The sequence below is a fragment of the Peromyscus maniculatus genome, chromosome 13, assembly GCF_049852395.1.
Source record: "Peromyscus maniculatus bairdii isolate BWxNUB_F1_BW_parent chromosome 13, HU_Pman_BW_mat_3.1, whole genome shotgun sequence".
Taxonomy (NCBI): Eukaryota; Metazoa; Chordata; class Mammalia; order Rodentia; family Cricetidae; genus Peromyscus; species Peromyscus maniculatus.
Genome location: NC_134864.1, coordinates 7,111,943 through 7,135,891, shown reverse-complemented (window position 1 = coordinate 7,135,891; position 23,949 = coordinate 7,111,943). Strand labels below are relative to the sequence as shown.

Below are 23,949 nucleotides of genomic sequence, written 5' to 3'. Positions count from 1 at the left end.
GCCAGCTTAGCTCCAGATTCAACAGGACACCTTGTCTCAGGGTGTAAGGTAAAGAGTGATGGAGAAGGACACTGTCCTTCTCTGCCTTTTGTAGGCACACATGCATATCACACACACATACAGACACACACACACATATACAGACACACACACACATATACAGACACACACACACACAAACACACACACACACAGACACACACACACACATACAGACACACACACACACACACACACACCACTGCTACCATCACCGCCATTACCGCCACCAAACATATACCTTCCCCCGACACAAAATAATATATTATTACAATATCATATTTGCTAAGAGTTAACTTTGAGTTGAACAAGAAGGCAGGACTTGCTTTCTAAATTGCAGAGGAGAAATTAAGTAGCAACTAGACATTTTAAAACCATTTGTAGTTGACTTTAAATTCTACACTAAATTCTAGCTCTAGTCAAAAGTTAAATATAAAAGTTCAATCCAAATGAGTTCACCCCTCAATGCTGTGATAGAAAGAGAGCAAAAAGGAAGGAAAAGAGAGAAATTTGACTAAATTAAAATCTGTATAAAAACTGAACGGGACCGGGCATGGTGGCATACCTTTAACTTCAGCACTCGGGAGGCTGAGGCAGAAAGATCTCTGAGTCTGAGGACAACCTGCTCTCCATAGTGAGTTTCAGGATGGCCAGAGCTATGTACTAAGATCCTGTCTCAAAAATAAATGAATAGGGCTGGAGAGAAGGCTCAGAGGTTGAGAGTACTGGCTGCTCTTCCAGAAGTCCTGAGTTCAATTCCCAGTGCCCACATAGCAGCTCATTACTGTCTGTAACTCCAAGATCTGACGCCCTCACACAGACATACATGCAGGCAAAACACCAATGTACATAAAATAAAAATAAATAAATGAATAAATAAATAAGGGCTGGGGAGATGGCTTCATGGGTAAGAGCAGGTACTTCTCTTGCAGAGGACCCAAGTCCAGCTCCCAGCACCCATATCAGTCAGCTCACAATGACCAGTAACTCCAGCTCTGGTGGGATCTACCACTTCTGGCCTCTGAGGGCACCTGCGCTCATGTCCCAGACCCTCCTCATATGCATAGTTAACAATAAAATAAAGTATTTTTGAAAACTGATAAATAATTGAAGAGATAACCATAAATTAGGGTAAACACTAATTACATAAATCACATGTGAATCAGCCACACAGCACTAAGAGGCCTCTATATGATGGACCAACAGATAGTGAGGATTCTTGTGCTGCCATGGAAACGCATCCCTCAGATCTCCAGAGAGGAGAGTGTTGGGGGGCATGGCTCTGAAATCTGTCACTCCCTCGGCAGTGGCAGTGAAGTCACATCTGCTGTAGTCTAGCCAGTGCCAGGGTGGCAGGAATACTGGGACAGGCTATTCCTGGGGGTGGGGGGATCTGACAGTCCTCAGCTGGGCAGGGGTGGCCCCAGAACACCCACCCAGACTGCACTGTAGATGCCCCTCCACGAAACTCTCTCCCTTCCCCGATTCTAGTGGCTCAGCCTTCACAGCCGGGGGGTCAGCCCTCCCAGTCTCCTCAGGCCCCCTCCCTACTGCCCTTGCTGAAGATGTGTTTGATGTGCTCGACAGTGCCTTGCAGGTCAGTCCTGTCTGAGCTTCTGTCCCTGAGAAGACGTGGACTCACAAAGTAGGGGCAAAATGGTCACTGGTTTCATCGCATCGAGAAAAGCATGCCCAGCCTTCTGGTGTTCAAAGACTCGGTTCGAATTGCACTACCTAACGCGAAGCAAGATCTGTGGCATCCCCCCAAAGCTTGTCTTGATCAAGGAGCTAAGCAGTCTCACACTTTTCAGGGTATGGAGCAAAATACTTCAGATGGTGTGGGAAAAAAATGGTACCGTGGAGAAAGCATCTCAAGAATGATTGCATTTTGACCCCGATGTTGCACCAAGGGCAGTTCTTGAGCAACAGAAATACTTATAAATAGGCTCTCAAAGATCCGGCACCCTTTTCATCAGTCTTGAAGAAAATAAACAGTCGTTTAAGTTAATGTTGGCAGTACAATGGAGACTTGTGTTCGAAATCTTAGTGTGGTCTTCCTAAAGACGCTGCTTCACCATCCAAAAAGAACACACCTTTTACAGTCAGGACAGTATGCTGGCAGCCTCTAGCCCCAGACAACTTCAAGGTCAACTCCCGCTCGCAGGCCAAGGTGCTCAGGCCCAGGTCTCTGTCCCTCCTGGTGGCTTTCTCAATCCCGCATCCATAGGAAATTACTCGTGGGAAAAATGACTCCAGGATTCTATGGCTTGGTTGGCTCTTCAGAGCTGTGCTGCAGGCAGGGCCCTTCTTCCCGTTCTTCTTCCTTCTCTAGCATCAGGAATGTGCTCTCCAGGCGCCCCTCCAGCTGCTGCACTGCCCTTTGACCTCCTAGGCGTTTCTTCTGGTAAGTCCAATGCTGCTGTGGAACCTGCCTGTCCGAAGACCCTGGCCAGCCTGCCATCCTTCCAGGGACTCAGCTGGGACCCTGTTGTCTCCCCTGTTGGTCAGGGCTCGGTGGGGTTACACGTCCTGGTTTACAAAGGAGTCCTTTGCTACCAGGATGCGATGGTTAACATTGACTGTCAACAGGATCTGAAGTCACCTAGGAGGTAGATCTCTGGACGTTCCTGGGGGGACTAACTAGACTAAGTGAATAGAGTTGGGAAGACCTAGGCTGAGTATGGGAGTCAGTCCACGGACTGCGTTCCCAGGCTGAATGAAAAGGAGAGCTGAGCACCAGCCTTCACCACCCTCTGCTTTGCTGCTGTGGATGCAATGTGACGGCCGTCTCACGCTCTAGCCTCCACGCCGTCCACATGATGGACTCTATGACCGAGCTGTTGGCCAGAATGAACCCTCTCCCCCTAAGTTGTTTTTGTGCGGGCATTTTATCACAGTGACAGGGAAAGAAACAGAAACAGGGGAACCATGGGATTTCGGTGGCAATGCCGGCTACGGATGCCTGCAGAGCACATGGGCTCCAGGTACCGCGCCGGGATGAGCAGATGGGAGAGGAACTGCCGCTTGGGCTGAAGTGGCTGCCTCTGGTCCAGAGAAGTTGTGGATGCTTTTCACACTGCAGGGTGAAACCAAAGAAACCTCAATAAACCCCAGCTTTGCTGGCTCTGGACCACTGCTCCTACCCCTAGTTTTAGAGGTGGCAGAGCTGACCCATGAACTGCCATTTGCCATGAACACCCCACGTGTGGGGGTTCCATGTTCATGGTTTCCGGCATTGTTTTTCAGGAAGTACAGGTGCCTCTGACTGAAACCACTGGTCCTTCCCTTGGGTCTGAGAAAGCATTTGATGGGTGACCTTTGGCTGCCAAAGGGTCCCAAGCCCCTCTAATCAGTAAGCTTTGTAAAGGGCTGCCCAGTAGGGATGTCCAACCTGTGACACATAGCCCAGGATAGCTCTTTATTTCAAAGAGTCCTGCAAAACAGAAGTATGTATGTTCTTGTAGCCCAAGGGCCTGGGTTGGATACCTCAGGCTTATTTTATGCCTTGAGACAATTCTTCCAGTATGGCCCAGAGAGGTCCAAAGGTTGGATTTAGTTCCAAGAGCCACAGGTGGCCTCTATCATCTATTCACCATCTGTTTCCTATTTCTTTTAAATATTCCTTTAAAAACAATTTTTAAAAATCTTAGTTTATGATCAGTACAAAAGAAACCAGAGCCTAAGTATGGTTTGCTGACCCGTGATCTAGGGTTTTGTTTTTCTTCCTATAAATAGACTTTGTGAATGAATTTGTTTACTTCCTTTCTTTTTCCTTTGGTCTCTTCGTGGTGGTGTGGTAAAGGATACAGGTTGGATACACCAATGATAGGGGTTATTTTCTTATCGCTGGGACAGAATGTCTGACAGAGGTCACTGGAGGGGAAAGGGGTCATGTACACCCCATCACGATGGGGCGGGCAGGGCAGTGGGAGCGTGAGGCAGCTGGTCACACTGTGTCCTGGTCACACTGTGTCCACAGGCAGGAAGCAGAGGGCAGTGAACGCATGCTGCCCAGATGGCATCCCCTTCTTCCTCAGGACAAGGCCCCCACCCACTGATGATACCACCTCCATTCAGGGAAGTCTTCCCTCCTTGGTTAAACCTTTCTGGAAACTTCTTCACAGGCATGTGTGTCTCCTTAGGTAATCCAAATGTAGTCATGTTGACAGAAAAGCTTAGCTGTCACCAGTTTTGTGCATATTTCAGCGCACGCCTGAGAAATGTGTACCTATAGATAGATACAGAGCCATCAGATGTGTGTTCCTTCTGTTAGGATGTAGATGAGAGAGTTTCCCCAAAGGCTCATGGGCCTCTGTGCCCTTCCTCGGGAGAGTACCAATACCTTTGAAAATGACGGTTCTGCTCAGAGAGGCCCAGTAGATGAGTAAACACAGCAACTGGACGGTGGTTTCCTGAAACATCACCCTGGCTTTGACTCCAGCACAGGCACCCGGTGAGTTATTCTGGTCTTGGTGCACATTCCTCTGTCTTGTGTCCATTTCTGCTGACTGCCTTGAAAGAGACAAAAAAAAAAAAAAAAAAGGTGCAACATACTTAGAATTCACATGTACCTGGAGCCCACGGATTCCCTTCATCACAGATTCAGACGGGGGTGGGGGGGACGACGGGACGGGGCGGGGGGGATGCCCAAGTGGCACCGTGAAGGGAACACAGCTGGAACCAATTGCAACCAAGTAGCAAATGTTAACTCCGGCCTCTTCCCCCTCAGCAGCCCGGCCCTCTGCAGATCAGCGTGTGCAGAGCAGCTGCCCAGGGAGAGGAGGAAAGGAGCGGGCAGAGAGGAAAGGAGCGGGCAGAGAGGAAAGGAGCGGGCAGAGAGGAAAGGAGCGGGCAGAGTGAACAGCAGCTGTGGCTAATCCTCAGGATTAAGACGGAAAAGAAATCCTGCTTCTAGCCAGCCCCACCCTCGGGCTGCTGGCTTTGTAGCGTGGTGTCCCTTGAGTGGTGCCTCAGCCCCTCAAGGAGGCTGGGTGGGATGGAGAGGCAGGCCCTCCCTGAGGGGATGTGGGTGCATCCCATCTGAGGGAGGCTTTGCCTGGATCGGGGTGGAGCTGTGCCACCCAGACAGCAGAGGGGTGAGGGAGCCCTTCTGTTCTCTGTTTTCCTTTCAAAGTGACCAGGCAGGATTGTGGCGTTCTCATGGAGCTGACATGACCCTAGGGAGAATGAGGGAGTACTTTTTTTTTCTTTTTCGGGGGAATGGCTTCACTGAAATGCAATTTATACTCCGTATACCGTGCCCATTTAAAGCACAGGAGTCAACGGTTTGGGTGCATTGGGACACCAACTCCCCCGTGTGAGGCTAAGTTAGCGTGGTTGGAAAAGGCAACCATTTCTGCACAACCAAGAAGGTAGCCGGCTACATAGAACCTACAGCAGTTCTCCTAGGAAGACACGGGGAGCCCTGAGGTGCCAGGGACCTGGGACAGGGCTTGATCACTGTCCAGAGCAGGGGAGCAGGTGGAGGAGGGGCAGGAAAGAGGCCAGTTAATGAAGGGTCCAGGGACTAAGAGCAGGAGCGTGGTCCTGCTTGGCCTGTGACGGGAAGAAGCCATCTTTGGGGTGCACAGCACCCCAGCAAAAAGACCGTGCTTGGGGGGTGGGCACAGGAGAGCTTCATGGAGGAACCGTGGCAGCCGCCACCAATGCAGCCACCTGCATTAGCTCCTCAGAGATGGGGACACTGGAGGCAGAGCCGCTGGGCTAGAGGACAAACTCCTCAGGGAAGGAGAGGGAGGAGACAGGCCAGAGGAATATGAGCAGAAATAGGAGACGCGCCTCACTCCACACAAGGACACGCTTACCGCTGACCTCATCCTGACAGGGTGGAAGAAACTTCAACACTAAACTGATAGCTGTTCAGTCACAGTGCCAAACATTCATCCAATTATCCCTTCCTCACATACAGGCTAACACACACGTAGACCCAGACACACACACAGAGACCCAGACACACAACACACACGCACATACACAGAAAGAGACATAGGTATGCACATATACACCCAGATACACACACAACACACACACACATACACAGAAAGAGACATAGGTATGCACATATATGCCCAGATACACACACACACACACACACACACACACACACGTAGACCCAGACACACACACACAGACACAGACACACTCACACAGACACACATACACAACACACACAACACACACACACATACACAGAAAGAGACATAGGTATGCACATATACACCCAGATACACACACACACACACACACACACACACACACACACACGTAGACCCAGACACACACACACACAACACACACACAGCACACACACACACAAAGAGACATAGATATGCACATACACACCCAGAGATACACACACACACACACACACACACACACACGTAAACCCAGACACACACACACACACACACACACACACACACGTAGACCCAGACACACACACACAGACACAGACACACTCACACAGAGACACAGACACACACACACACAACACACACACACATACACAGAAAGAGACATAGGTATGCACATATACACCCAGATACACACACACACACACACACACACACACACACACACACAGACTCTCAAGCACATACAGAGATATACACACACAGACACAGAAACACACAGACACACAGAGAAACATAGGCACACACAGACACACACACACATAAAAACACACACATTCACGCAGGCACACACAGAGACGTGCACACATAAACACACAGAGAGACCTACGCACACATGAACACACACATACATGTCCATTGTCTCAGGCTCACTCCTGTGGTTTCAGTTACCAGTCATCAACCATGTTCTGAGAACATTAAGTGGGGAATTTCAGAAATAAACTATTCATGAGTTTTGAAGTACGTGGTGTTCTAAGTGATGTCATCACCCTCCTGCAGTCCTATCCAGAGTGACGGTGGCCCCTTTGCTCAGTCACTTAGCAACCATCTTGGTTATCAGCACGGTGTGCAAGGTTGGTACCAACTATGATTTGGCACTCTCTCAAGGTGAGTGCATGTGTACACACGTGTGCATGTATATATTAGTCCACATCTCAGAAGCTGATGGATTTGACCTGAAACCAAGTCTTTGAAAAAAAATATTCTGGACTTCCCCAAAGTTCAATCCTCAACTTTGGCTTTCAATTCTGAGCCAGTTTGGGGCCGACTGGATGAAGAACTTATAAAAACAAATTTCAAAAGACAAGTAGGGATTGTAGCAGACTAGGAGCAGAGTGTGGTAAATCAGGAGAGAAGGTGGTCTCAGCCCTCCAGGAAGGGAGATTTGAATAGGCGCGAGAACGTGTGAATGTCTGGTTCGGCCACTTCCTCACAACTGCAGCCACCCAGGGACCCTGTTAGCTTTGTTTCTCTGTGAAGATGGACGACAGCTCCTACCCCAGCTGGTCCTTCTCACTGGACTCTTAGGAAACACAGATAGAACACAGACTGTGAAAAGGTTTTAAAAGTGTAAAGCGCCAAGCAAATTAACTATGATTATGTGCATAACAAAATGCCAGACAATTCTAGCAACGAATGCGAAGAGCAGGGGTCTATTCACTGTCCTGACTGGGGCTGTGGGAGAGAGAATCCGGAATCTGGCCCAAGGGCTGCCCAGGTTAGCTGGGAGCATGAAACTCCTAGAAAGGAACAAAAGCTGGGGGGCACTCGAGTTTCCAAAAGATGTTCTGTTATGCTGCCATCGGGTCCCTGGGCCCCAGAAGCTGCCTCTCTCCTTGGTGACCCATACATGAGGTGGGAAGAGGAGGTGTCACCCTTCCTTGGGACACCTGAAGCTCTCGCAGGGAAGAGCCCACAGTCTTGAAATGCTGGCTCTAAAAGGCTGCAGGCAGGACCAGAATATCGTGAAGCAGGAGGGAGAGAGCTGCTGGGAACTCCTGGGAAAAGGATGGGCCTGGAAGCAAGGGGAGGTGGCCCTGTTGTCATCTGGGCCCTTGTCATGTGGACTGATTCAGCTGGACACTTGTAAGGCAGTAGTTACCCCCTAAGGCAGAACAGGAGCCCATGCAGACCCCCATAAATCCATAGTGACGGACATGCAAGAGAGCATGAACTCTGTTCTAGGCTCCAGAGGATCCGAGCCATGGCCGGGTGTTCTCGTGGCCCCATGAGTCGGGGCAGGGCACATGGGGCTTCCTTCTGCTCCCCTCCCATCTCTGCTTATTGGCTGAAAATAATGTCATCAAGACCCAGGGGAGCCGGGCAGTGGTGGCGTGCGCCTTTAATCCCAGTACTCGGGAAGCAGAGACAGGTGGATCTCTGTGAGTCCAAGGCCAGCCTGGGCTACACAGAGAGATCCAGGACAGGCAACAAAACTACACAGAGAAACCCTGTCTCGAAAAACAAAACAAAACAAAACCAAAAAGACCCGGGGAACCCACACAGACAGCTAGTTGGGCAGAGGTAACACCAGCAGCCCCTCTGTTCCACCTCAGGCTGGCTGCACGGTTTTCGTCACTTCATCCAGTCCCTTCAGGCCTTAATAGCTCATTTTCCAAACCTGAGCTACTAGCTGACTCCCAAGGCCCTGCTGGCATGTCTGTGTCGGGTTGGAGTTGGGGGGTGGGGGAAGGTCTCATCTTATATGTGTGGTGATATATTGTGTATCAAATAAAGCCTGCCTGAGGATCAGAGGACAGAGCCAGCTACTAGATTAAACAATTGAGTCTAGGAGAGAAACCGAGCCAGGCAGTGGTGGCACACACCTTTAATTCCAGGACTTGGGAGTCGCACACCTTTAATCTTAGCACTAGGAAGGAAGTGAAAAGGCTGGGCAAAAAAATGCATATAAGGTGTGAGGAGACAGGAACTAGAGCCCTTTAGGCTGAGGACTCAGAGGCTTTCAGTCTGAGGATTCGTGGAGATAGGATCTCACCTTCCATTTGGCCTGAGGATTCAGTAGTGGTGAGAAGTCTCTCTAGTGGCTTGTTCCTTTGTCTCTCTGATCTTTCAGCATTCACCCCAATATCTGGCCCCAGGATTGTTTTATTATAAGACCATTTAGAATCCGTGCAACACATATGAGCTGAGGCACAAAGACATTTGTAACAAAGAAAACCTTTTTAGATGTACTCAATTCTATGTGTTTTGCTTTCATTTATGTATTACACCATATGCTCACCTGGTATTCATGGAAGTCAAGGTGGAGTTGTATCCCCTGGCCCTGGAGTTTTAGAGGTGGTTGTGAGCTACTATGCGGGTACTGGGAACCGAACCTAGAACTTCTGCAAGAGCAGCCAGTGCTCTTAACTGCTGAGCCATCTCTCCGTACTCTATAATGAAGACTGTTAAAAATGACTTGTGATCATGGAGAGAGTGGACTCTCACTCCCTGGGGGCTTTGGGAGAGGGAAAGGCAACTCTCCCCCAAGACACACTACCTTGTCTTTCCAGAAAGAGCAGCTACTGGGTTCTCCAACAGCTTTGTGGTTCTGCAATGTCCAAACCCTGTCTTCCATGGGGGATTGATGGCAACAGCCAGGCACCCCGGGACATCTGGGCTCTAAAGCTCAGGGTGACATGGTTCCTGTCCTCAGACAGTATTGTGAAGACCTTACTGCAGACGCTGGGGTTTCCTTTCCAATGTGCCAGCTGAGGCCTTTTGGCCCTCGATGAACAAAACTGACCGTGTAACCTGCAGCGATGGGAAAACTAACATTCAGATGGTGTCTGCATGCTGCTTGGCAGTGACTGGAAGGATATTTAGTAATTTTTAGAAGAGCGAATAAGGATCACGTTTTAATGAAATTACTGTACCAGATGAAGTTACCATTTTGTTAATCCCACCCTCCCCCAAAAGTCTTAGCATAAAGATCTTAACTTTTAGGTTTTCTGGGGCTAGAGGTTGGTATGTTTGCTGGCTTCTAAGCAGGCTGAAAACCAACCACGGAATCTTCTAGAAAAAGCAAAACTTGTAAGATAATGAAAGGACAAGTGGCCACCACACGGCTTGGGTAAGAAGAGAGAGATAAAGTAAGTTCAGCACAGAGCTTTCAGTAGGGCTGTTCTGAGCCCGTGCCGGAGGACACCTGTCCTTGCACATCTGCCCACACCTGCAGAATGTAAGAGAACTACTGGTTTCCGCTGGTGACCAGCAATACTGTCCTATCAGCTGTCATGGCTTTAGCACACCCATCAGAGATGTTGACAGTCGAAGAGATTGTGTGTGTGCATGAGTGTGCAAGAGTGTGTGTCTTATTTAGGGTTCCTGTTGCTGTGATGAAACACCACGATGAAAAGCAGCTTGGGGAGGAAAGGGTTGATTTCACTCACACTTCCGTATAACAGTTCATCCTCAGAAGCAGGGGGCGGGAAGGAACTCACTCAGGGTAGGATCCTGGAGCAGGAGCTCTGCAAAAGCGGGGGAGACGGGTGTGTGTGTGTGTGTGTGTGTGTGTGTGTGTGTGTGTGTGTGTGTGTGTGTGGCTGGTGCTGCTTACTGGCTTGCTCCTCATGGCTTGCTCAGTCTGCTTTCTTATAGAACCCAGGACCACCAGCCCAGGGATGGCTCCATCCATAAAGGGCTGAGCCCTCCCTCATCGATCACTAATTAAGAAAATAACCTACAGACTGGCCTACAGCCATATCTTATGGAGGAATTTTCTTAGTCAAGAATCCCTCAAATGACTTTAGCTTGTGTCAAGTTGACATAAAACCATCCAGTACATATTTGTATGTGTGTCTGTGTGTGTGCCAGATGATGATGAGGGGCCCAGAAGATTCTTCTCTCCACTTATATTTCCTTATAAACACAAAATGGTCACCCACTCTGTCCCCTTCCACCCTGTGCCCATTGGTCACCCACTCTGTCTTAGTTAGGGTTTCTATTGCTGTGATGAAACACCATGGCAAGTTTGGGAGGAAAGGGTTTATTCAGCTCACACTCTCTCATTGTAGTTCATCACTGAAGGAAGTCAGGACAGGAACTCAGACAGGCCAGGAACCTGGAGGCAGGAGCTGATGCAGAGGCCATGGAGGGGTGCTGCTTACTGGCTTGCTCCCCATGGCTTACGCAGTCTGCTTTCTTACAGAACCCAGGACCAATAACCCAGGGATGGCACCACCCACCATGGGCTGGACCCTCCCTCATTGATGACTAATTGAGAAAATGTCTTACGACTGGATCTCATAGAGGCACTTCCTCAACTGAAGCTCCTTCCTCTCAGATGATCTAGCTTGTGTCAAGTTGACACACAAAACCAGCCAGGACACATCCCCAGACCTTCCCCACACTCCACTCTCATCTCTGTGAATGTGACATTCTGGGGACCAGATGTGAGGAGAATCATATAGCATCTGTCCTTTTGAAAGAGTGAGAAGTGCAGCTCATTCTTCCATTCCGATGTGTGAAGAAATTTCCTCTCATCAACCCAGTTTGTGAGGCAGAAGTCAGCAGCCAGGGTGACAGAGGAAATAGGGCCTTTCTCTCTTTGCCTCCTACTCTCTCGCCTCCTTGTATTTTTCCTGGTGGAGTATGAATGAACATTGACATCCCGGTCCTGTAAGCACCAATAGTCAAGTGCCTGCGCATGCGTTTAGCACTCATCCTGGGCTTAGTGATGCCGTTTGACCTAATCTAGTCCTTAAATTCCTGGTCTACTTGAGTATTCAAAGACTTCACTTAGAGCCACATTGTGTTCACGGGAAATATCAACCAAAGGCACGGAAGGCAGAGGCTGGAGGATCTCTGAGTCTGAGGCCAGCATGGTCTACAGAACAAGTTCCTGAACAGCCAAGCTTAGGCAATAAAGGTAACAATCAAAACCAGAAAGCTGGTGAAGATGTAATTGAATGAGGGGGTCATGTTCCAGACCAGATAAGCAGCAGGACTTGGCAGCTTTGGCCATGTGGTTCTGGCTTTAAGGATAGAAGAAAGGGGTTATGAGGCCAGGCATGTGCCAGGGGTGTCCCAGGAAATGCAGTGCAGTGATGGAGAGAAAACCTCAGAGATGGCCTTTCTGGTGCAGAGACAGGATCTTTCCATGGCAGAGTCTGTGTTAGTTAGGGTTTCTATTGCTGTGAAGAGACACCATGACAATGTAACTCTTACAAGGGAAAACATTTAATGGAGTGGCTTACAGCTTCAGAGGTTTAGTCCATTATCAATATGGCAGGACATGGTGGCATGCAAGCAGATATGGTTCTGGAGAAGGAGTTGAGTGTTACAGAATATTTGTTTACACTGTGCAAAGATATGTCACTGTGATTGGTTTAATAAAGAGCTGAATGGCCAATAGCTAGGAAGAAGAGAATAGGAAGAATTTCTGGGGTGAGAGAGAACTCTGGGAAGACTAGAGATGGGGAGACGCCAGCCAGACACTGAAGAAGTCAGACATAGGGTACAGAGTAGAGGCAACAGAGCCACATGGCAGAATGTAGATTTAAAAATGTGAGTTAATTAAGTTGAAAGAGCTGGTTGGGAACAAGCCTAAGCTAAAGGCCAAGCTTTTATGATTAATAAGAAGTCTCCATGTCATTATTTGTGAGCTGATAGTCCCACAAAGGAAAATCTGATTACGGTTGAGAGTCCTACATATTGATCTGCAGGCCACAGGAAGTGGTCTGTCTCACTGACAGTGACACACTTCCTCCAACAAGACCACACCTACTCCAACAGGGCCACATGTAATAGCGCCACTCTCTATGGGGGCCATTTTACTTCAAACCCCCACATTCCACTCCTTGGCCCCCAAAGGCTTGTAGCCATATCATAACACAAAAATGCATTCAGTCCAACTTCAAAAGTCTCCATAGTCTATAACAATCTCAAACTTACTTCAAAGTCTAGAGTGCAAAGTCTCTTCTGAGATTTATGCAATCTCTTAATTGTAATCTCCCGTAAAATAAAAATAAAAAATAAATAAATAATGATGCCTTTCTACATCATTTCAGAGGTAGGAGAACACTCAAAGATCACTCCTTAAGACTCTGACTGCCTGGGATTCCTAGAGTGGCCTGTGATATAAATAATAGCTGGGCATCCCAGACATCTCACAGTCCATGCTCACACTTCTCCAACCTCCTTGGAATGTTTCCTTGTGCAAAACTTGCCAGGCTCCTAGAATTCCGTAAGAGGATAAATAATCCAGGACAAAGCCACACACCTAAGAGGCAACATAAACCCCAGCATCCTCAGAAGGGCCAGTGAACTCTCTGCAGGCTCTCAGCTCCCAGACTCAAGAGGGGATCTCTTCCTACATATCCTGTGAAACTAAAGCAGCTGGGACATTTGTCTCCTAGAAGAATAATATGGGCAGACTTTAGTAATAACCACTTTCTATACTAGGCATCATGCAGAATACTTTTAAAATATTTTTATTAATTCTTTGAGAATTTCTTTTTTTAAAAGATTTATTTATTTATTATGTATACAGTGTTCTGTTTGCATGTGTCCCTGTAGGCCAGAAGAAGGAGCCAGATCTCATTACAGATGGTTCTGAGCCACCATATGGATGCTGGGAATTGAACTCAGCACCTCTGGAAGAACAGCCAGTGTTCTTAACCTCTGAGCCATTTCTCCAGCCCCGAGAATTTCGTGTATGTATGTAATGTATTTTGATCATATTCATCCCTTGCCTGCTCCTCTCTCCTCCCAGATCTACCTTCCACACATTTCCAAATCCATGTCTATATCTATGTCTGTGTCGATGACTACGTCCGGTCTACGTTTACATCTGTGTCTACCCCGCAGAGTCCAGTTTGTGCGGTCCATATATTCATGGGGGTGGGGCTATCCCCTGGGTGATGATCAACGTACCAAGAGACACACCCTAAACGAAAACCGACTCTCCCTTCCCTATAAGCCATCAACTATGAGTAGCTCCTCAGCTAGGGCTAGGGTGGGAGTTGAACTCCTCCCCTTCCATGGTAGAACATTGACCAACTCGATCTTGTCTCATGCAGGCGACTACAGCTGCTGTGAGTTCACAAGTTGCCCTGACCATGTTATATCCAGAAGACCCCCTTTCATCCTGGTCCTCTCTGACCTCTTTCAATCTTTCTGCCTACCTTCCATGATGGTCGCTGATCCTTGGGGGACAGGAGTGTGATTTAGATGTCCCATTTGCGGCTGAGCACTCCACAGACACTTAGCCCCTACACTTTGACCAGCTGTAAGGTTCTGCATTGACCTCCATCCACCGACATTCTATTTGCCCCTGTGTGACTCCTTAGGAGTATTGTTCCTGTACCAACGCCCCTTGTCCCCGCCCCTCTCCACTCCTCTCCTGCCTCTGGTCCCCTTGTTCTCAGACACGGACAACCCTTCCTTCAGGGCCTTTGCAGCTCAATTCACCCCTGCTCTTCCCACATTCCCTAGGCCTTGCGTTTTCTCCTGCAGCCTCCAGGCCTCCCCACATCCTATCCTCAGAAGAATCTTCCCTTACCTCCTGCCCAAAACCACCTCCTGTCCCAGCTCTTTCCCACAGCGTCCGGCACTGGGCGGCTTCCCAGAGTGCTTTGAGTCCCGTTTCATTTTCACCCAGCTGATTATCTGCCTGGGAAGACAAGGCTTCATTTCAGTTATGTGGCATCCCAGGGCTTAAAAACCATGTCTGTCCAAAGAGAACAAATGCAGGTAAACCCAGGAAAGATGCTGACCACCAGTAGCCAGCGGAGAATTCAAATCAAAGCCTTGATGAAACACCCCAGCAGGAATTACTAGCCTGACGGATTAGGATGGACGCAGAGCAAAAGCAGACACTAGTGAGTGTTGGTGAGAACGTGAAGAAACTCAGCCCTTTGTGAATGGCAGTGGGAGTGTGAGACGCCGTAAAACAATGTGGGTGTTCCTCCAAGAGCTCTGCTCATGCTACCCGGCTGTCCAGCCTCTAAATGTATATACAAATGAACTGAAAGGCAGGTCCTGAAGAAATTTCTGCAAACCCTCGCTCAGGAAGTCATCATGAACAGTTGCCAAAAGGTAGGGGCAGACAAAATGTCATTGATCTATAAACTGGAGTGGTGTAGAGCTCCCCAAAAAGATAAGTGCTGTCCCATAGTGCCGAGGATGAGAATCTATATGCAAATGCTGCATGTGGGAAAATTTGAGACTCTCTGGTATGTACATTCTTTAGTATGTTTGTGTTTATGAGAGAGAGTGTGTGTGTGTGTGAGAGAGAGAGAGAGAGAGACCGAGAGGCAGAGACAGAGAGGGAGACAGACAGAGACAGAGAGATGGGGAGGAAGAAAAGGAGAGACAGAGAGGCAGAGAGAGAGAGAGAGAGAGAGAGAGAGAGAGAGAGAGAGAGAGAGAGAGAGAGAGAGAGAGAGGAGATATCCTTAGTTCCATTCCTCTTTGTTTTTAAGACAGGGTCTTCCACTGAACCTGATGCTCACCAAGTAGACAAGGCCGGCTAATGAGCCAGCACCAGGGATCTGCCCGCCTCTGCCTCCCCAGTGCTGGGATTACAAACCCCCACCATAACTAGTTTGGGTTTTTTAATGGGTTCTGGAGGTTTAACTCAGGTCTTCCTTCTTGCACGGTAAACACATCACCAACTGAGTCATCTCCTGGCCCCACCAGGGTATCAATTCTAAGCTTCTGGAGTTTGAATCATCCAGGAGCTGGGAGACACCCGGACGGTTTCGTTAGGGTGACAGAGGAGACATGGACCTGCAATCTTTGGAGTTCTTGAGCTCAGGGCCGCACGGGCCGCACAGTTTGTGGGCCCAGCATAGAAGACGAGGCCGCTTCCTTGTTAACAGGAAGTGATACAAAGGAATTAGGTATGCCATCTGTCTCTTTCTCCTGTGCCTCTCTTACCTGCCATGGTACTTCTTGCTTCTTGTTGAATGTCACTGTCTCTTGAGCCCAGGGGTCCTTGAGGGAGCTGCCCATGTCTATTATGAAATCACTGTGCTTTTTTTGATGGACACCAGTCACTGACTCTCCTGTCCATCCGTCACCTGACAGAAACACATGGAGTCAGCAAGATCACCCTGCTGTCTAAGTCCTTAGGGGGACAGGGGCCGTACTATAGGACAGCCTCAGTGCTGGGTGCTCTGAAGACTCGGTCAGGGGTGGGCCTTGCCCTCCCACTGCAATATGGCCCTCCATTCAGAATGGAGATGACATAACCCCTTACCTATGTGCCTGCCCAGGCCCCCTCTAGGAGTGGAAGATGATTGTAGACAAAGACCACCCCACCACACACACACACACACACACACACACACACACACACACACACACACACTAAAACAAGTCATACTTGTCCAAGCAGAGGGACACATGATCTGAGGGTGGGGGGGAGTGGTCTGGGCAATAGGTTAAGGGTCAAGGATCCATCCCAGCTGGGCAGGGAAACGCCAGGACCACAGTGAGCAGAAGGCCCAGGCTCATTGTCTCTCTCTCCAGACTGTGTGCACAAAACACATTCTAACAAAACAAACAAACAAGAAGGTTAAGCAGCCCCAGAGCCTGACACCCCAAGCCTGGAGACCTTCAGAACCAGGGTGCCAGGAAACCACACCCACCACACCTCTCTGAAAGTCAACCCATGTGGGATCATCAAACTCTCCTAACGGTAACTGATACACACTCAGGCTTTTCTGACAGCAGCAAGCCTAACAGGAGTCCCCAGGGCAGGCTTGGTATTTGTGTCCCACAGGCCCAGTAATTCTCCAGGCCAGGGATCTTCGGGAAGCCCCGCCCACAGACCTACTTCTCTGCACAAAACTCCTTAGCCCGTGCGGCACTCTACCTTGTATATGGTCCTGACTCCTACTACCTGGCCGGAGCAGGACAAGACACATGGCTCAAGATCAGACCAACTACAGGTGGGGCACACCAGAGCTGACAAGGGGGTAGCGGCGGCGGGGATTCTTATATCCAGTCAGAATGGGTTTCTCCAGACTGCAAACTGGAGCTGTGGCAGTTACAGAAAGATGCTCTCTCTACCCACCCCTCTCCCTCCCTCCCTCTCCCCCTCCCTCCCTCTCCCCCTCCCTCCCTCCCTCTCTCCATCCTTCCCTAACTCTCCCTTTCCTCCCCTCTCTCACACACACATAGAAAGAGAGAGAGTCAGACAGACAGACAGACAGACAGACAGAGACTCAGTGGGACACATGGCACTGAGGAGACACTTCCTGAGGATACTGGCCAAACTCCTGCTCCATTTGACATGGAGCAAAGCCATCCGATGTTCAAGGAGGCCCTCCCTCACCATCTTCACTTCCAAGGTCTCGTGACCTCTTTTTGAGGCTCTAATCTTGCAATCGGAAGAAGCTTGGTCTATATTGACAAATAAGAAAACCGGTTTCAGGCTGACTAGGTAATTAGCCAATGTCATAACTATATAAGGATACCAAAGCCGGCCTGGCCATCTCCCTGACAACACAGCATCCAGAAGCCTAGTCATTCCCAGAGCATGCGAAGTGTGAGACGGAAGAGGGGAGGGCCAGCTGCCATGGAGACCATGCTCCCATCTTTGGTTAGAGGCGGTGTACACCGCAGGCCACCACACACTGGAGATGACTGCGAGCGCCCATCTTCCAAGGCTGTTTGCTGCCTGCAAGCTCCTCCTGGCCTCGGGGTTCTGGGGAGCTACAGGAGCCTCACAGACGTTCAGGGCAGTGACTGCAGTCTTTGGCGAAGCTGCTGGGAAGGAATTAGGTTGTTCATTCCAGGGATCAAAGGGAGAGAAGGTGGCCCTCGGGCTGACTGTGGGTGGGAACCAGGCCTTGGCCTCCTGAAAAGGCTGAGGGGGGAGAAGCAGCTCTTCTCATGGGCGTGAACGCTGCAGCCTGCAGGCTTCTCCCTGTGCTGCGCTGACTTAATGGCCATTTGTGGTTAATGCACACAGATGCCAGGATCTTTTCAGAATTATTCATTCCTCGCCACATTCCCCCAGGGATTGGCAAACGTTGTTTGGTTTGACTTTTAATAATGTACTTAGCTGTAAATGTTGTGAACCAGGCTTCATCTACAGGGTGGGGAGCTTGGGAAGCGATTAGTGGGGTTTCTGACAGGGGGCCCAGAGGGCTTGTCTTAGGAAAGGATTTCAGCCCATTGTTTTGAGGATTCTTCCCTGTGCCGGGAGCTAGCTCAGATGGGAGGAATGTATCCCTCTCTTTCCCATCTGTCATCTCTGCAAGATGTTAGTTTGCCCTAGCTAATGCTCACCTCGGGCCACTGGGCATTTGTTTTAAATTCTCCTTCTCCAACTTGCTCTGCAAAACCTTATATGGAATATTCCAGACATTCACTTTTGTTCCAATAGATGAATAATATTCAGCTCTAGAAATAGATTATATGGAATATTCTAGATATCCAATCTTGTTCCAATAAGACAATAGTATTCAGTGCCTAAGTGATAACCTCTAAAAGATTCAACACCCTTCTGAAAATAGAGCTGTCAAGTCAGACCTGGAGGCTTTTAGATTTTTCTTCAAGATATTTCTGCAGATCTAGTGACAGCATTTTCTGTGTCACGCGCCCTAGATTTCTAAGACACAGGTATAAACGAGAAGTAGGAAAAAGGACTGCTTACCACTTTCCCGGTCACATGAAGGAACAGTTTCCATTTCTGTCAGCTAAACTGCGTCTTCCACTGGGAGGTTCACCAGGTGTTGTCTGTGTGGGACTGCAGAAGTGGCTTCCTGTGGCCTCGTCCCCAGAGGCCGAAGGCCTGTGCTGCCCACCAAACAGTCCCACCAGTCGATGAAGTTGCCCAGGTCAAGGGCCTGGCAGGTGGAAGGTGCCTGGGAGCCTCTACTCTTCCTCCAAATGTCACACACGTGTCCCCAAATACAAGGCAGTGACCTGTGAGTCATGGCCTCTGTGCTCTCACCGACACGAATGTCCAACAGTGACTCCCGTTACCCATTTGCTGGACAGTCCCCTCAAGGACTTGGTATTGTCAGCCATCCAGACAAAAGTCTAACGGCCCAGAATGTAAGACGCACTGGCTTTCTGCATTCCCAGCCAATTCTATTTTTGAGTACTTTGGGGTCCAAATTTAAACCAGGCTGAAGTGTTGAGTGTGCGCAGGGTACACTTGATGCTCTAGACTCTTGAGGTCAGCTTCCCCCAGGTTGTTCCGTTCACAGCAAAGCACAAGATAGGACTGGAGGCCGCTAGTGCACCGCTGTCTCCGTGTAAATAAGAACACACTCCCCAAGTCATCCCAGGTGGGTAATAAGCTATGTGGTCAACAGAGACACAAAGCAAGAAAGGAACCATAAGAGAACAGGATTAAACCACCTTGCAAAAGGCAGGTGGTACTCCTTTGCTAGGTCCTTGCACATAATTACCTCAGTTCTATCACCATTATCACTTTCATCATCTTCAGCATCCACAGTCATCACCATTGCCACACCCTTGCCACCATCCTCCTCCTCATCATCATCATACTCATCACCATCATCACCATGATCACCCTCAGCATCTTCAGCATCCACAGTCATCACCATTGCTACACCCTTGCCCCATCCTCCTCCTCCTCCTCATCACCACCATCATAATGATCACCATTACCACCATTACCATCACCATCATCACCACCATCACCATCATCATCACTGTTATCATTATTGCTACCACGATCATCACCTTCACCGTCACTGCCATCACCATCCCATCCTCACTACCATCACTGTCTTCACCATCACCATTACCACCATCACTGACATTCCTTGCATCTCTTGTCCATTTAGAAAACACCATTCAGCCCAAGATTAACAAAACAGTGACAGCTCATTTAGAGGGTGTGGGGTAAGAGGAACACTTGTCCGTCGCTGGTGGGAGTGCAAACCCCTACAGACACTATGGAAATCCGTGTGGTGGTTCAGCAGGAAGATGGGAATTGATCTACCTCAAGATCCAGCTATACCACTCTTGGGCATGAACCCAAAGGGTGCTTCATCCCTCCACAGAGACACTGGCTCAACCGTGTCCATTGCCGTCTATTCTAATAGTCAGAAATTAAAAACCACCTAGATGTCTGTCAACAGAAGGATGGAAGAAAATGTGATACACTTACACAATGGAGAAGTATTCATCTATTTAGTAAATGATATCATGAAATTTCAAGCAAATCGATGGAACTAGAAAAAAATCATCCTAAGTGATCCCAGACTCAGAAAGACAAATATAGCATGTATTTGCTTGTACATGAATATTAGCTACTAAGGCAATGATGATCAAGCTACAGTCCACAGAACCACAGTTGTTAGGGGTAGAGTAAGGGCCTGGGGTGCAGACAGATCTCACTGGAAAGGGAAATAGAACAGATACATAGATGGGGCAGCTAGAATAGGATGATCAAATGGAGAAGAGGAGGGGAGAGGGCATTGTGGGAGGGGAGATGGGGGAGAGACAGCAAAAATTAAGAGCCATTTGAGGGGTAGTTTGGAAACCTAAAATATATACATATATGGAAGTGAGCTACATGAAGTCACCAAATAATGAGACAACAGTGTCCCAGCTGATCATCTTTTGCCACCAAACAAAGCTTCCAGTCCTTGGATTGGGCTACATCTAATTGAGTTGTTAGCCAAAGCAGCTCCGTGGGAAACATCCCCAAAGAACCCAGGCTGTTGCCAAGACTGTAGGTTGCTCTCCACAAACTGAGGGCAAGTCCCCATTGCTGAAGACAACACCTACCTGACTCATTGAATGTGAAGATGATGAGCTGGTGCCTACATAGAGCCTTCATCCCTATATCCCATCCTCCTTGGTTCAGGAAGGCACTCTTCATGCTATCAAAAGAGAAACACAAACACCAAGCCAGCCAGAAACCCTTCATCTACAATGGGGTACCACCTGCAAGACATGCTAGGGCAATAATGACCCAAAGCTTGTGGGAGTGACCGACCAATAACTGATTTGACCTAAGACCCACTCCATGAGATAGATCCATAGCTGACACTGCTTGGATAACCAAGACCCTGAGACTAGATAGCCTAGGGTAAAACCAAACAGTACTGGTCTAAAAAAAAAAAAAAAGATAAAGAAATGTATGACTCCTAACAATATTCTGCTATACTCAAAGATCAGTGCCTTGCTCAACCATCATCAGAGAAGCTTCCTCCTGCAGCAGATGGGAACAAATACAGAGACCCACAGCTAGACATCACACGGAGAGTGAGAGACCTTGGAACGCTTATCCCTTAGTGGGATGTCTCCACCAAATCCCTCCCCTCAGAGATCAGGGAACCCCATGGAAGAGGAGGTGGAAAGAGTGTAAGAGGGGATGGAGGACAGCGAGAGAACAAGGGCCCCTTAACCAACATGAGCAAAGCTCACATGAACTCGCAGAGACTGAGGCAGCATGTACACGGCCTGCATGGGCCTGCACCAGGTCCTCTGTGTTTAAATTATGGCTCAAAGTTGAGTGTTTTTATGGGATTCCCGTATGTGAGAACAAGGGGGTCTCTGATTCTTGTGCCTTCTCTTAGGCTCTTTTCCTTCTGTTGGTTTGTCCCTTCCAACTTTGATATGATAGTTTCTGTTTTATCTTATTATATTTTATTTTGTTAGATTTTTAAAAAAATGAATGAATGAATGAATGAATGAATGAATGAATGAATGAATGAATGAAAAGGGGATATATAACAGGTTGGGCCCTAATTCACAACCCTGCTCCTTCACCCTCCAAAATGCTGAAATTATAAGCATGCATCACCACCTCGGCCCAAACTGGTCTTCTAAGATTTCTTATTCCATTTTTTTTATATATGGGTATTTTGACTGCCAAACTGGCCTTTTAAAGAGGTCATGCAGCATTTTACAACACTTGTATGTTTGTCCTTTTTGTTCTGAAAGATACTGAAAGAAATTCCAGTTAAAGCATGTCTGTGACCTAGATTTAAAAAAAACAACAACCAAAACTCCGTTCAATATCTTAACGTAATTGCTTCCATCTAAAGCCCTGGGGGCCATATGGCAAGGACGATTGTGATCTTTGACAGGAGGGACACTAAAGCTCACACACTGAAGACACAGACCCTGCTGGTCTGAACTCCAGAGATGTTGTCCTAGCAGGAGATTTTAGATCTAATATAAGCACGCACTTACCAGCCAGAAGATGAGGAAGGAGGGAGAAGTGTGTGAGTGCTTAGAATGCTCCGGTGTGCTTGGGGACCCGTGTGCCTTCTGAGTGACAGCCTTCCAAGGAGGGGCAGGGCTGAGAGTGGGACCCAGCAGATCCCTTATTGCCTCTGCCTCACTGTTCCTGCTGACATGCGTGCTGTCCTGTGGCGTCTTCTTCAAGCCCTGTCATGCTCTGCATTTCCATAGAAGACAAACTCTGGTTTGTTTATTGGGTTTTGTTTGTTTGTTTGTTTGTTTTGTTTTGTTTTGCTTTATTGAGACAGGGTATCTTTGTGTAACAGCCCTGGCTGTCTTGAAACCCACTTTATAGACCAGGCTGGCCTCAAACTCAGAGATCTGCCTGCCTCTACCTCCTGAGCCCTGGGATTAAAGGCCTGTGCTTCCTCCATCCAATCAGAAGACCAATTCCTAACACAGATAAATACTTGCCCTTTCCCATGCCACCCTCCCATCTTCCCACTGTACCAAGTCTTCATAGGCCCTACTTTCCAGTCTTAGCAACTCGATTCCCTGGATCGCTGGGAAGCCCCGCCCCACCCCGTTCTTCCAGTGTGGAATGCCTGAACTCCTGCTGTGTCCTAAACCACTGTACAAACCCCTACCTGCAGGAAGCCACCTCCACCACGGCTTGTCCCATTGCCACACTGTCTGTGTGCTGTGCATGCTTCTACTCTGTTTCCCTATTTTGAGTCAGGCCATGCTCACAGCCTGAGCTGTCCTCTCCATGGCCTAGGAGTTGCCATGAAACAACACAGTTTAGGTCATAGAAGTCATTGGCCGACACCCAGCATCGATGACTGGACGCTCTCACGATAGGGACTTACTGCCCTTTACACCAATGCCGAAGCCCCAGGTACCTGGGCTCGGGCACCCGCCTACACACATAGGTCCCAGAAGTTGATCTGAGCTCCAGCAGGGAGCGAGAGCTACATAAGACGGTCCAGTGTGTACAGGCATGGACCCAGGGAGGCTGTACAGGAGGACATAGGTAAAGAGAAATCAACTCCAGGCCGTTGCAGCTCAGCCTCTGTCTCTTACTGATTACAAAGAAGACTCAGGGATGGCTTCCATCTTTGTGCATCTCCGCAACATTAGAAGCAAACCCAGCCTTGGTACTTAATACTGTTCTAGGGAATAAATGAGCGAATGGGAGGGAGAAGCCATTTGGGATGAAGGAAAATCAATCCGTCAATTAATCATTCTATTGGGCCCTGCACCATGCAGGCTCATGAAGATCACCCAGGAGTAGGAAGCAGGACTCATTAATCCAGTCATCTCTTCAGTAAGCAATTCACTGAGGGGCTGTTCTGTGCCAAAGGCTCCCTTGGGTTGATGCTGGGTTCACAAAGATGGATAGCTCTGGATATTTGGATGGGCAATCCTGAAACACAAAGCAGGCCAGGAGGGACATGCAGAGCAGAGCAGGTCTCAAGGGCCAGGCTGCCATCAGTGTAGAAGAGGAGCAATTGAGGCAGGTGGGAGAGATCAACAAAGGCCTAGGGAGAGAGAGGGCCCTGCATTCCACAGGGCCAAGGAGGGGCGCAGGTGGAACCATGTGAAATGGCCCCCAGCCCCAGGCTTCTGGGAAGGACAAAGAGGGAGGCTCTGCTGTGATTTCTGGGGGAACAAATGTTGGGAAATCACAGGACATGAAGTGAGATGAGTGTGTGATTTTCCAGCTGCAGATCTGATGGCAGATGAATCCTGTAAAAGACCGATCCTACTTCTGCTCTTCTGTGGGCTGTAGTCTCTGTCAAAACCATGTCACTCTGCTGTCACTCCAGGGAAGCATCTATAGAAGCAT

The 23,949-nt window shown here is 48.7% G+C and overlaps 1 long non-coding RNA gene across 2 annotated transcripts; it reads right to left on the bottom strand.

Annotated features, from left to right (window-relative positions):
- Positions 1-259: 259 nt before the first annotated feature.
- On the bottom strand, positions 260-19,097 carry LOC121821983 (uncharacterized). 2 transcript variants are annotated; one of them, XR_013043971.1, is made up of 3 exons: positions 18,583-19,097; positions 4,382-4,551; positions 260-4,267 (listed from the first exon to the last, which is right to left on the bottom strand). It is a non-coding gene; the product is annotated as an uncharacterized LOC121821983 (long non-coding RNA). The 2 variants fall into 2 exon arrangements; XR_013043970.1 differs by lacking the exon at positions 18,583-19,097 and adding an exon at positions 14,476-14,998.
- Between the last annotated feature and the right edge of the window lie 4,852 nt (positions 19,098-23,949).